Here is a 14,424-nt window from a genome sequence, read left to right as displayed (position 1 = left end):
CATCAGGCTTGTTTGTCACAGAGAAAGAGAGAAAGACAGAGAGAGAGATAGAGACAGAACCAGAGGGAGAGAGAGAACCAGAGTGAGAGAGAGAGAGAAGGACTGCTGCTGGAGCAGGTTCCTGGAAGGAGAGCTGCCCTCACAGGGAGCTGGGGCAGATGTGACTCTGTTGCCACTCAGGGAAGGAGATGACAGAACCCACGACTGAGCACTTTGGCTTCCCCATGAAGCAGGAGGTTGGGGATAGGAGAGTGTGGTAGGGATTGAAGAGAGGTGAGGAGCTTCAGAGAATAGCATTGGAGAGTGACCAGAGACAGAGGACCCAGCTGGGGTCAGAGAACAGGACTCCATGGTAATGCCAGTCGGTACCACATCCTTATGAGGACTCATGCAAATTAGACTACACGGCAACATGAGTAGCTAAGAGTTTTAAGGTGCATCACCTCATTTAAGCACCATAGTAGCCCTGTGGAATAAGGAATATTACTCCTTTCCAGGTGAGCTGGTAAGTAGGGGTGCTGAGAAATAAGCAGAGCCTAAGTCCTTTCCATGTTTTAGGGAAAAGTTGACTTCTAGCTGAAAGTAGCAATTAGGGAGTAGCTTGAACTTAAAATTCAAGAATGTGTTGGTCCCATGGAGATGGGGAGAAGCCTAGAGTGACCAGCATGCTCAAAGACAGAAAAGTGTGGTGGGGGTGGTCCTGCGTGGAATTAACAATAGTGATAATAGTAGTCATAGTTACCATTATTATCAGTATTATTTTTATTGAGTTCTTGCTATGTGCCAGTATGTGTGCCACGACACTTAAGATGCATGATCTTATTTAAACCCCCCACACATTATCATGAACATCATTTTGCAGACGGATTAACCAGGGCTTGGACAGGTGAAGGAGCATCTCCAGGAAGTCCTCCCAGGTAGGGCTCACTAGAGACTCTAAGTTCCTTCCCACTGGAACTTCTTCCCTTTCTCCCTAACCAGGTACACTGCCATGCTGCAGTGAAACTACACCTCCGTGTCTGGATTCATCCTCATTGGCTTCTCCAACTTCCCGAAGCATCTCCTGCCCACCTTCTTCCTGCTGTACCTGCTGATGTACTGGTTCACGCTGCTGGGGAACCTACTCATCATGACCACCATCTGGAGGGAGCACCCATATACCTCTTCCTGTGCGCCCTTTCCATCTCCGAGGTCCTCTACACCTTTGCCATCATCCCACGCATGCTGGCCGACCTGCTCTCCACCCACTGCTCCATCTCCTTCGTGGCCTCTGCCAGCCAGATGTTCTTCTTCAAGTTTGGTATCACCCACTGGTTTCTGCTCACCGTCATGGGCTAAGACTGCTGCGTGGCCATCTGCCATCCCCTGCGCTACAACATGCTCATGAGCCCCCGTCGCTGTGCCTTCCTGGTGGCCTGGTTCTGGGCTGGTGGCTTAGTCATTGGGTTACTGGTGACATCTGCCATTTTCCACCTTACTTTCTGTGGTCTCAATAAGGTCCACCATTTCTTATGTCACGTGCCCCCACAGCTGAAGTTGGCCTGTGGAAATAGTGTACCAGGAGTGGCCCTGGGAGTGGGCCTGGTGCATATCACGGCCCTGCTTGGTTGCTTTCTCCTCATTATCCTCTCTTAGGCCTTCATTGTGGCTGCCATCTTGAAGATCCCTTCAACTGAAGGTCGGCACAAAGCTTTCTCCACATGTGCATCTCACCTTATTGTGGTCATTGTGCACTATGGCTTTGCCCCTGTCATCTACCTCAAGCCCAAGGGTCTCTACTCTCAGGAAGGCAATACTCTGTTGGGCATCACCTACGCAGTCCTCACTCCCTTCCTCAGCCTCATCATCCTCAGCCTCAGGAACAAGGAGCTGAAGAACGCCATGAAGAAGGCCTTCCTCAGCAGACTCTTTCCCTCCAACATCTGAGTGTCCAGTGTGGAGGTGGTTTCAGAATATGGTAGAAGGATGATCATACCTTCATCTGTACAATGGAGTTAATAATGGCTACCTTTTAAAACTGATGTAAAGATTTCTGTGTGTGTGATAGCACCTCTCACATAGTAGATGCTTCATAAATGTTAACTTTTTCCTTCTTCCTCCCTTGGTCTGTGTGTCTGATATTAGTTTTATTTTTTAATCAAACAGCTTTATTGAGATATAATTCACATACCGTGTAATTCACCCATTTAAAGTGCACAATTCAATTGGTCTTCAGTATATTCAGTTATACAGCCATCACCACAATCAATTAAAAATATTTTTATCACTCAAAAAAGGAACCTATGCCCTTTCCATTTTTATCAGTCACTTCCTGCTTCCTCCCAATTCACTTAACCCCCAGCCCTAGGAAATCACTTATTTGTTTTCTGGCTACTTTGCCTATTCTGGGTATTTCATATAAATGGAATCATATATTATGTGGTCTTTTTGAATGGATTCTTTCACCTAGCACACGTGTTCAAGGTTCTTGTATGATGCAGAATGTATCAGAACTTCATTCCTTTTTATTGCCAACTAATATTTCATTGTACAGATAGACTACCTTTCATCTATCTATTCATCATTTGATGAACATTTCAGTGTTTCTAATTTTTACTATTTTTAGTAATGCTTCTATGAACAATTTTGTAATTTTTTGCTTGAATATATGGTTTCATTTCTGTTTTGGGTGTGCCAAGGACTGGAATTCCTGGGGCAAATGATAATTCTATATCTAATTTTCTTAGAGACTTCTGAAATGACCAAACCATCTTGAATTTCCACCAGCAAAGTAGTAGGGTTCAATTTCTCCACATCCTTGTCAACACTTGCTATCAATCTTTTTGATTATAGCTATTTTAGTGGGTATGAAGTAGTATCCCAGGGTTTTGATTTGTAGTTCTCCAGTGAGTAAAGATGTTGAGCATCTTATCACATGTTTTGTTGGCCATTGCTAAATATTATTGGTATGCTTTTCCCATTTTAAAAATTGGGTTGTCTTTTTTTGTTGTTGAATTTCAATAACATTTTATATTTTCCTAGTTATAAGTTTCTCAGCTATGTGATTTTCAAATGTTTTCTCACATTCTGAGATTTTTCCTCACTCCCTTGTTGATATTCTTTCTAGTACAAAAGATTTTAATTCTGACAATATTCAACTTACATATTTTTTTCTTTTGTTGCTTATGCTTTTGATATCATATCTAAGAAACTATTGTTTGATCAAAAGTAATGGAAAATCACAACTATGTTATCTTTTAACAATTTTATAGCTTTAACTCTTACATTCAGGTCTTTGATCCATTTGGAGTTTGTCTTTTTATATAGCATGGAGAGGGGCTGAAACTCTGTTTTGACTCATTCAGTGTGGTTGCAATCTTCTTGAAAATGAACATTATGTGAACTTCCATCTGCTACCCATACTTGTGATTATATAATTTGTGCAGGGAGAGGAATCATCATACCCATATGTGTGGGCATACACATTATTCAGATTGATTGGCAAGCAGTAACATTATGTCTGGCTATGGGTTTGTTGCCACTGCTGCTGATGAAGCAATAGTAAAAAATAATAATAATAGTCACTATATGGGTATATACTAGTTGTTGAGCAGTATACTATATTCAGTATTTTAATAGAGTATCTCTTTATTTCTTAAAAATAAAATCCATGAAGAAAAAAAAATCAAATCCTAGGAACAGACTTTTTTCTGAGCTGAGTATTGGGCATGAGAATGTAAGTCGGGGGAGAGAGAGAGAGAGAGAGAGAGAGAGATTTCTCTGTATACGCAATGGAATACAGAGAGGTACCCAGGGAAGAGAAAGGGTAAAGTGGAAGTGGTTGCTGCACCTGATAGGGTTGCAGGCTTGCTTGGTGGGAAAAGGAAGAGCGAAAGAAAGAGATGAAGATTCTATTACTAGTAGTGATGCTATCTTTAGGGAAAGAGAGAGATGATGGCTCAGAGCCTGGTGAAGAATTGGATGCAAACAACACAGGTGTTAAATGTAGTTTTAAAAAGAGTTTCCACACAACATCAGTTCTAAAGCTTCTTCCATACCTCCCTATGAAACTTCCAGTAATATATCATTGTCATTACCTTGTTGAGCTGAATTTATTTGGGGACTGCATTGATGTTGGATCTTATTTCAAAGTGGGCACAGAGGAAACAGTCTTCCCACTTGGCGTCTATTCCTCCTCATATTGTAAGCACATGGGGTAGGGGCTCTCTGGAGAAAGATAACCAGCCATGACTTTGTTGACCTAAGAGAAGCCATTTTTGGCCTAAGCCGTTTTGTGATGTAAGCTTGGCAGTAATGCTTGTCCTTCAACAGGGTTCAGTAATTAATGATCCGAAGCGAACAGAATAATGTGGAAACAAATGACTCTTATCAGGCAAGAGAAATAACAACAACAAGGATAAGATATTAGTTATAAAGACTCTCAGCTCTGTTTCAATGGTAAAGATTAGCCTGAAGTGCTCAACCACCAGATCAACTGGACCTTAAGGAATGATGATGCTGACCTTTTCAGACCTTCTTGGCTTCAATCAACTGAAGCGTGGACTCCCTTAATCACCCCAGCCCTTTCATGAATATGCATGTACCCTTACTTAAAACTTCCCCAGTCTTGCTGTTCAGAGAGATGCTGCTTTGAGAAAGATCCCTGGTATTCTCCTTACCTCCTGCAAATAGTAAATCCTTCCTTCTCCTGGGCTTTGGCTTGGTTGTGTCTTTTGGCTTGTCACCCACCAAGAGGTGAACCCAGTTTTCAGATAACAATATCAGTTCACCTTTAAGTGGAGTAAGGAAAACAAATGCAAGGGGCCATCGTCCATATGGCAAATGAAATTCCCTCAAACCACCTGCCTCTTTGGTACAGACAATTAAATCAATGAAAAGAGAAAATATGTCAACAGTATTTCCAGTGTGTAGCTGGCAGTACCTCTTGTGGGGGAAGCAAAATTGCCACCCCAAAATATGTTTCTTTGGCATGATGATTAATTTAGGTTGACTATTTTTGAGAAACAAAAGACTCAGGAAGATTTTCTTTTTAACTCCCTGTTAGCTGCCTGACTCATTTAGAAAAGGGGATTGTTCCTAGAATTATAACCGAAGGTATCTGCAAAAAATATGGGCTAGATGTGGTGGGGGAAAATCAGGAGGACCTAGAGACAAGAGTTAGCCCTGGGTCCCATTGTCTCTGCTTGACCCAGCAAAAGTAGGTTTGCTTTTCCATCTTCATGTGAATTGCTCTCCTCCCCTTTGAAATCCCAAAGCCCTACAGCCAACATCCTTTTTATCTTTAGCTGACATTTAAGGTGAGGGCTTCAGCGATTTTAGAAAGTTACTCAGTTTTCCTAGGTCTCTCCCACATACACATGTTGTTAAAATTTGTTTGATTTTCTCCTGTTGATCTGGCTCATATCAATTTAATTCTTAGACCAGCCAGTAGAACTATGTAGAAGGATAGAGAAAAATTTCTTCCTCCCTGGCACCTCTAATTCCTCCCAACCTTACTCAGGAAGCTTCATAATTAGCTTCATAAATTAGCAAAGTGATATCCAGCTGTCTCCAGTTCAATTATAGTGGAAGATTCACATAGAATTAAAATAAAGAGGACGAGATGTCAAAGAGGTAACACACCACCGATATTTGACAAATAACCACCCCAAATAGAAATTTCATCAATGAAAGTTGGGTATTTAGGGAAAATGCATGAAAGGAGAACAAACATTTCAAAATATAGATTAAAAAGCAAAATTCTGAGAAAAGATTAATTCCAGGAAATGAAGAAAATTTTAGACAAGTGATTCAGGTAAATTTAAGAACTAAAGACTGTGGAACAATGAATTGTAATGAAAAAGAGCTGACAGGGTTAAGACAGAAAACTGAAAAAAAAAATAATGTAACTGCAGATTTTAAAAACTGATTTAGAAAAAAAATGCACGTGAAGCAAAAGAAAAATGTGACACCTTTAATTTTGAGGCTCTGCAGAGCAAAGGTATGTGATAGACTGGGAGACGTTATCAATGTAAATAAAAGGAATTTTAATTTTATAAAGCCCTAGTCCTTCTTGATGAGCATCAACCACCAGACCAATAGCCATCAAGTGCCCTGAGGGAAAGTTAAAAGAACTTTGAAGAGTTCAAGAGGGCATGAAAGGTTAAGAAATAAATGGATGGGATCTGTGCAGTGTGTTGGCATGATTCAACTATTCAACTCTGTGGGGTCAGCCCAGTCCTCAGATCTTTCTTGATCTCAGTTCTGACCTCCATTCCTTTATTTTCTTCCCCTGTGATGGATGGAAGGTTAGGGCAGAGCCAGCCCCAACCCCACCTACCAAACCTGGCTGCCACTGGTACATTTCCTTTGCTGCCTCTGACCCCACCAGTTCCTGAGTGTTACAGTCCCTCCCACTAGAAGTGATGCCAAATCCTGGTTAGAGAGCTTGTCCACTCTCTGCACAGTTCAACCTACACATAAAGGAGGCAGCATGTCTTCAGCGTGCCCTGAGTGGTGTCACTCTGTGGCGGGGGCAGATCTTGGTGGCAGTAGCAAGTATTCAAATAATAACCTTGAAGGTCAAAGTAATGAAAGTTTCCATGTGAACAGCAGTTGAACATGATAAGTAGACTGTTTCCAAAGGTACTGAAGTGTTCTTTGCCCTCAGCCAATTTACAGGTGTTCAGAGTCAGGAATCAGTTGTATAGATACAGATGCAGGGAGAGGTCATATGCAATTATGCAACACATTCCTGACCTGAGGAGACTCCTGCTTTATTTGGGAAGGGCTGAGCACCCTGGGATCGATTTACCTGGGAGAGAGGGATTGTGGAAAGTTCCTTGGTCCCAAGGTGTCTGGTGAGTTCTTGCTGACCTGAAGAAATTGAGAGGGGAGGGATAGGTAACATATAGGGCACATTGTGGGCTCCTAAAATCCAGTTTGCTTGGCTTCAGAGAGCCAGGAGTGCCTGGGAGTTTGCATTCCCCTTGGCAGCAGACCTTAACTAATGACTAATAGGCTCAGGAGTATAAACAGTCTAGCTCTCTTGACCTTGATTAAGACAACCCTGCGATGTGACCTGTAGCACCTCCAGAACCCAAGGCCAAAGTTAACTTCTATGTGGTTTTGCTTAATACTGCCCCTTGCTCATCCTACAATTTGCTCACATGCCCCCTCACCCAAGGTCCCAATTCTGGGGACCCCAGCCTAAGATACCACCCAGCACAAGTACCTCATATCTAGGCTACATTTGTGTATTATTGGGTATTTTCCCAGGAGGTCACTCATCTGATGTAAGAGACCAGCAATGCTTCAGAGAGCGTGTTCAAAGTGGCATCTAGTTGCTGTGTTGACTCACTGAGCCTTAATCCTTATGGTCAAACATTATGTTATCTTAATTCTTTAAAGGAAGAAATAAATGATAAGACCTGAAGTCCTTGGAAGTCTGATTTTTCTGCCTGTTTTTCTGTTGGTTCTTGATTATGATGCCTCATTTCCTTTGTATTTTATTCCTTTATGTCTTCTAGGGTCCCCCTTTCTCCATATGCTTGCTAACATCTGTTATTTGTAGACTTTTTGATGATATTCATTTCAACAGGTGTGAGTGATATCTCACTGCAGTTTTGATTTGCATTTCTCTGTGAATAGCGATGTTAAGCATTTTTTTCATGTTCCTGTTAGCCATCTGCATTTTTTCTTTGGAAAAATGTCTATTCAAGTCTTCTGTCCATTTTTGAATGGTGTTCTTTTTTCTAATATGTTGAATTGTATGAGCTGTTCATAAATTTTGGATGCTAACCTGCTATCAGTCATATCATTTGCAAATATTTTCTACCACTAAGTAGTTGTCTTTTCATTTTGTTTATGGTTTCTTTTGCTGTGCAAAGCTTTTAAGTTTAATTAGATCCCATTTGTTTATATTTGTTTTTATTTCTTTTACCTTGAGAGACAGATTTTTTAAAATATTGCTATGATTTATGTCAAAGAGTGATCTATATTCTCATTTTGGTGTTGTATGGTTTCAGTTCTTACATTTAGGTCTCTAGTCCATTTTGAGTTTATTTTTGTATATGGTGTCATGAAACATTCTAATCCTATTCTTTTTCATGTAGCTGTCAAGTTTCCCAGCAGCAATTATTGACGAGGTTGAGGTTGTTTTTTCTCCATTGTCTATTCTTGCCTCCTTTGTCATAGATTAAATGGCCATAAGTGCATGGGTTTACTTCTGGGCTCTCTATTCAGTTCCACTGATCTATGTGTCTATTTTTATGCCAGTACCATGCTGTTTTGATTACTGAAGCTTTGTAGTGTAATCTGAAGTCAGGTAGCATAATACCTCCAGCTTTTTTTTTCTCAAGATTGCTTTGATGAGGCCAATGCAAAGATGGCTGAGTGGGAGGATGCAGAGTTCACATCTCCCCACAACTAGGGTATCTACCAGATGCTGGTGGGGGACTTCGATGCCCAAGGAGACAGGAAGAACCCCCGAGCAAATGGGTAGGCCTTGGAGGGAGTGAGGGGGAAGGAGAAGTGGAAGCCAGACAGGGCCAGTGCCCTTGAAGGGTGGCTGGGTGAGGGGAGAGGTTCTCACACCTGGAGGGACCCTCGTGGTCTTGAAGAATCAGAGGGAGGCGTGGCTAGCATTTCCCACACCCACTCAGGCCCCAGGAAGCCTGCAGGGCTCCCTGGCAAGGTCCTCCACCCTCCAAGGGCCCCTATGGCTGTGTGGGTCCTAGGTGTGTGGGAGGGAGAGAGGAAGAGGAAAGAAGAGGAGAGGCAAACAATGTGTGGGGGGGAGGACTCTCCAGAATTGGAGGATTGGGGAGACACTGCTAGTTTCCCCCACCCACTCAGGCCCCAGGAACCCTGTTGGGCTTTGAGACCTGGCCCCCTGCCTTCCAGGGCCCCCTCTAGCCACAAGGCTCCCAGGAGTGTAGGAATGAGATGGGGAAGAAGAGAAGAGGTGAAAGGGGAGGGACCCTCCAGGGTCAGAGGATCAGAGGGAATGCACCTCGGGTTTCCCCACCCACTCAGGGCCCAAGGAGACTGCTAGAGTCCCAGACCTGACCCTCCACCTTCCAGGGCCATAAGCACTCCTGGGCCCCTCTGTCCTTGCTAAGCCTAAGCCCCACCTGTCATGCCTTAGGGCCTTTTCCAGCCATGGGGATCCTAAGCCTAGACACTGACCACCACCTGAACCCCACCCCTGCCTAAGCCCCACCCCCACAGGCAAGGCCTCTTCCAGCTTTTTTCCTCTTTTTTGCTGTTGTGGTCCTGTACTACCTTCCAGTTGTTCTTTCATCTATATTTTTATTTTTTCTAACATATCTGTTACTAATCTTATTTTATATTTTACTCTTTTTTATTGTTCTGCTCATTTTTTCACTTTTATTTCTTTTTCTCCACCCCATGTGCCTTGCAGGATCTTGGTTCATGAGCCAGGGATTGGGCCTGGGATCCTGTGGTGGGAGCTCCAAGTCAAAACCACTGGACTAACAGAGAACCTCAGACCCCAGGGAATATTCATCAGAGTGAGGTCTCAAGGAGGTCCTTATCTCAGCACCAAGACCCAGCTCTACCCAACAGCCTACAAACTCCAGTGCTAGAAGCCTCAGGCCAAACAACCAGTAAGACAGGAACACAGCCCCACCCATCAAAACAAAACAAACAAACAAAAAAATGAGACAACAAAAATATATGTTCCAGATGATGGAGCAAGTTAAAAACCTACAAGACCAAGTAAATGAAGGAGAAATAGACAACCTACCTGAAAAAGAATTCAGAGTAATGATAGTAAAGATGATCTAGCATCTCAGAAATAGAATGGAGGCACAGATCATGAAAATACAAAACATGTTTAACAAAGATCTAGAATAACTAAAGAACAAACAGAGATGAACAACACAAAAACTGAAATGAAAAAATATACTAGCAGAAATCAATAACAGAATAACTGAGGCAGAAGAATGAATAAGTGAGCTGGAAGATAGAATTGTGGAAATAACTGCCAAGGAGCAGAGTAAAGAAAAAAGAATGAAAAGAATTGAAAACAATATCAGAGACCTCTGGGACAACACTAAATACAGCAACATTCAAATTCTAGATGCTCCAGAAGAAGAAAAGAAAAAGAAAGGATCTGAGAAAATATTCAAAGAGATTATAGTCAAAAACTTCCCCAACATGGAAAAGGAAATAGCCACCCAAGTCCAGGAAGTGCAGACAGTACCATACAGGATAAACTCTAGGAGAAACACACCAAGACACATATTAAACAAACTAACAAAAATTATATTCAAAGAAAAAATATTAAAAGCAGCAAGGGAAAAGCAATAAATAACATACAAGGGAATCCCTGTAAGGTTATCAGCTGATTTTTCAGCAGAAACTCTGCAAGCCAGAAGGGAGTGGAAGGATATACTTAAAGTGATGAAATAAAAAAACCTACAGCCAAGATTATTCCACACAGCAAGGATCTCATTCAGATTTGACAGAGAGATCAAAAGCTTTGCAACCAAGCAAAGGCTAAGAGAATTTAGTACCCCCAAACCAGCTTTACAACAAATGCAAAAGGAATTTCTCTGGGCAGGAAACACAAGATACAGAAAAGACCTACAAAAACAAACCCCAAAATATTTAAGAAAATGGTAATAGGAACATAAATAGTGACAATAACCTTGAATGTAAATGGATTAAATGCTCCAACCAAAAGACACAGACTGGCTGAATGGATACAAAAACAAGACCCTCATATATGCTGTCTACAAGAGACCCATTTCAGACCTAGGGATACATACAGACTTAAAGCAAGGGGATGGAAAAAGATATTCCATGCAAGTGAAAATCAAAAGAAAGATGGAGTAGCAATACTCATAACAGATAGGATAGACTTTAAAATAAAGACCGTTACAAGAGATAAGGAAGGACACTACATAATGAATGATCAAGGGATCAACCCAAGAAGAAGATATAACAATTGTAAATATCTATGCACCCAACATAGGAGCACCTCAATACATAAGGCAAATGCTAACAACCATAAAAGGAGAAATCAACAGTAACAGAAATACTGGGTGACTTTAACACCCCACTTACACCAATGGACAGATCATCCAAACAGAAAATAAATGAGACACAAGCTTTAAATGACACAATAGACCAGATAGATTTAATTGATATTTATAGGACATTCCACCCAAAGGTGGAAGAATACACTTTCAAGTGCACGTGGAACATTCTCCAGGATAGATCCCATCTTGGTTCACAAATCAAGCCTCAGAAAATTTAAGAAAATTGAAATCGTATCAAGCATCTTTTCTGATCACAACACTATGAGATTTGAAATCAGTTACAGAAAAAAAAGAAAAAACTGTAAAAAACACAAATACATGGAAGCTAAACAGTGTGCTGCTAAATAACCCAGAGATCACTGAAGAAATCAAAGAGGAAATTTTTTAAATACATAAAAACAAATGACAGTAAAAACACGATGACCCAAAATGTATGGGATGCAGCAAAAGCAGTTTGAGGGAAGTTTATAGCAATTCAATCTCACCTCAAGAAAGAAGAAAAATCTCAAATTAACAACCTAACCTTACACCTAAAGGAACTCAAGAAAGAAAACAACAGCAACAACAACAAAAAACTGCCAAAAAACCTAAAGTTAGTATAAGAAAAGAAATCATAACGATAAGAGGAGAAATAAAAGAAATAGAAACAAATAAAACAATAGCAAAGATAAATAAAACAATAGCAAAGATCAATAAAACTAAAAGTTGGTTCTTTGAGAAGATAAACAAATTTCATAAACCTAGAGCCAGACTCATCAAGTGAAAAAAGGGAGAAGACACAAATCAATAAAATTAGAAATGAAAAAGGGGAAATCACAACTGTCACCTCAGAAATATAGAGGATTATAAGAGACTACCACAAACAATTATATGCCAAAAAAATGGACAGCCTCGAAGAAATGGACAAATTCTTGGAAAGGTACAATTTTCCAAGACCAAATCAGGAAGAATTTGAAGATATAAACAGAACTATCACAAGTGATAAAATTGAAGCTGTAATTAAAAATCTTCCAACAAACAAAAGTCCAGGACCACATGGCCTCACAGGTGAATTCTATCAAACACTTAGAGAAAGAGCTAACACCTATCCTTCTCAAGCTCTTCCAAAAATTTGCACAGGGAGGAATACTCCCAAATTCATTCTACAAGGCCACCATCACCTTGATACCACAACCAAAGATATCACACACACAAAAAAAAGGAAATTACAGAAAAATATCACTGATGAACATAGATGCAAAAAACCTCAACAAAATACTAGCAAACAAAATCCAACAACACATTAAAAGGATCATACACAATCATCAAGTGGGATTTACCCCAGGAATGCAAGGATTCTTCAATATATGCAAATCAATCAATGTGATACACTGTATTAACAAATTAACAAATAAAAGCCATATGATCATCTCAATAGATGCAGGAAAGGCTTTTGACAAAATTCAACACCGATTTATGGAAAAAAAAAAAAAACCTCTCCAGAAAATAGGCATAGAGGGAACCTATGTCAATGGAATGAAGGCTGCATATGACAAGCCCACAGCAAACATCGTTCTCAATGGTGAAAAACTGAAAGCATTTCCTCTAAGATCAGGAAGAAGACGAGGGTGTCCACTCTCACCACTATTACTCAGCATAGTTTTGGAAGTTCTAGCCACAGCAATCAGAGAAGAAACAGAAATAAAAGAAATCCAAACTGGAAAAGAAGTAAAACTGTCACTCTTTGTAGATGACATGATACTATACATAGAAAATCCTAAAGATGTCACCAGAAAACCACTAGAACTAATCAATGAATTTGGTAAGGTTGCAGGATACAAAATTAATGCACAGAAATCTCTTGCATTCCTATACACTAACAACAAAAAAATCAGAAATAGAAATTAAGGAAACAATCCCATTTACCACTGCAACACAAAGAATGAAATACCTAGGAATATATCTACCTAAGGAGGCAAAAAACTTGTATTCAGAAAACTATAAAACACTGGTGAAAGAAATCAAAAATGACACAAACAGATGGAGAGATATAATATACTCCTGAATTGGAAGGATCAATATTGTGAAAATGACTATACTACCCAAAGCAATCTACAGATTCAATGCAATCCCTATCAAATTACCAATGACATTTTCCACAGAATTAGAAAAAAAAATTATACAATCTGTATGGAAACACAAAAGACCCCAAATAGCCAAAGCAAACTTGAGAAAAAAAAAAAACAGGGCTAGAGGAAGCAGGCTCCCAACTTCAGACTATTCTACAAAGCTACTGTAATCAAGGCAGTATGATACTGCCACAAAAATAAGAAATATAGATCAATGGTACAGGATAGAAAGCCCAGAGATAAACCTACACACCTATGGTCACCTAATCTGTTACAAAGGAGGCAAGAATATACAATGGAAAAAAGACAGCCTCTTCAATAATTGGTGCTGGGAAAACTGGACAACTACATGTAAAAGAAAGAAATTGAAACACTACCTAACACCATACACAAAAATAAACTCAAAATGGATTAAAGACCTATATGTAATTTCGGACACTATAAAACTCTTAGAGGAAAACATAGGCAGAACACTATATAACATAAATTGCAGCCAGATCTTTTTTGACCCACCTCCAGAGTAGTGAAAATAAAAACAAAAATAAACAAATGGAACCTAATGAAACTTAAAAGCTTTTGAACAGCAAAGGAAACCATAAACAAGATGAAAAGACAACCCTCAGAATGGGAGAAAATAGCAGACAGACAAAGGATTACTCTCCAAAATATACAAACAACTCATGGAGCTCAATATTTAAAAAATCCAATTAAAAAATGGGGAGAAGAACTAAATATACATTTCATCAAAAAAGACATACAGATGGCCAAGATGCACATGAAAAGATGCTCAACATCATTAATCATTAGAGAAATGCAAATCAAAACTGCAATGAGGGATCACCTCATACCAGTCAGAATGGCCATCATCAAAAATTCTACAGGGCTTCCTTTGTGGTACAGTGCTTAAGAATCCGCCTGCCAATGCAAGGGACACTGGTTTAATCCCTGGTCAGGGAAGATGCCACATGAGCAACTAAGACTGTGTGCCACAACTACTGAGCCTGTGCTCTAGAGCCCACGAGCCACAATTATTGAAGCCATGTGCCACAGCTACTGAAGCCGGCACATCTAGAGCCCATGCACCACAATGAAGAGTAGCCCCCACTCACCACAACTAGAGAAAGCCCATGTGCAGCAAAGACCACAGCATCCAATAAATAAATAAATAAATTTATTTTTTAAAAATCTACAAACAATAAATGCTAGAGAGACTGTGGAGAAAAAGGAACTCTTTTGCTCTGTTGGTGGGAAAGTAAATTGATATAGCC

At 40.2% G+C, this 14,424-nt stretch overlaps 1 pseudogene; it reads left to right on the top strand.

Annotated features, from left to right (window-relative positions):
* Window positions 1-991: 991 nt before the first annotated feature.
* On the top strand, window positions 992-1,926 carry LOC130837079 (olfactory receptor 10H2-like; annotated as a pseudogene).
* Window positions 1,927-14,424: the final 12,498 nt, after the last annotated feature.

Source organism: Hippopotamus amphibius, chromosome 15 (assembly GCF_030028045.1).
Source record: "Hippopotamus amphibius kiboko isolate mHipAmp2 chromosome 15, mHipAmp2.hap2, whole genome shotgun sequence".
NCBI lineage: Eukaryota > Metazoa > Chordata > Mammalia > Artiodactyla > Hippopotamidae > Hippopotamus > Hippopotamus amphibius.
Note: the sequence above shows the minus strand (reverse complement) of the source record. Positions and strands in the feature narration are given on the sequence as shown.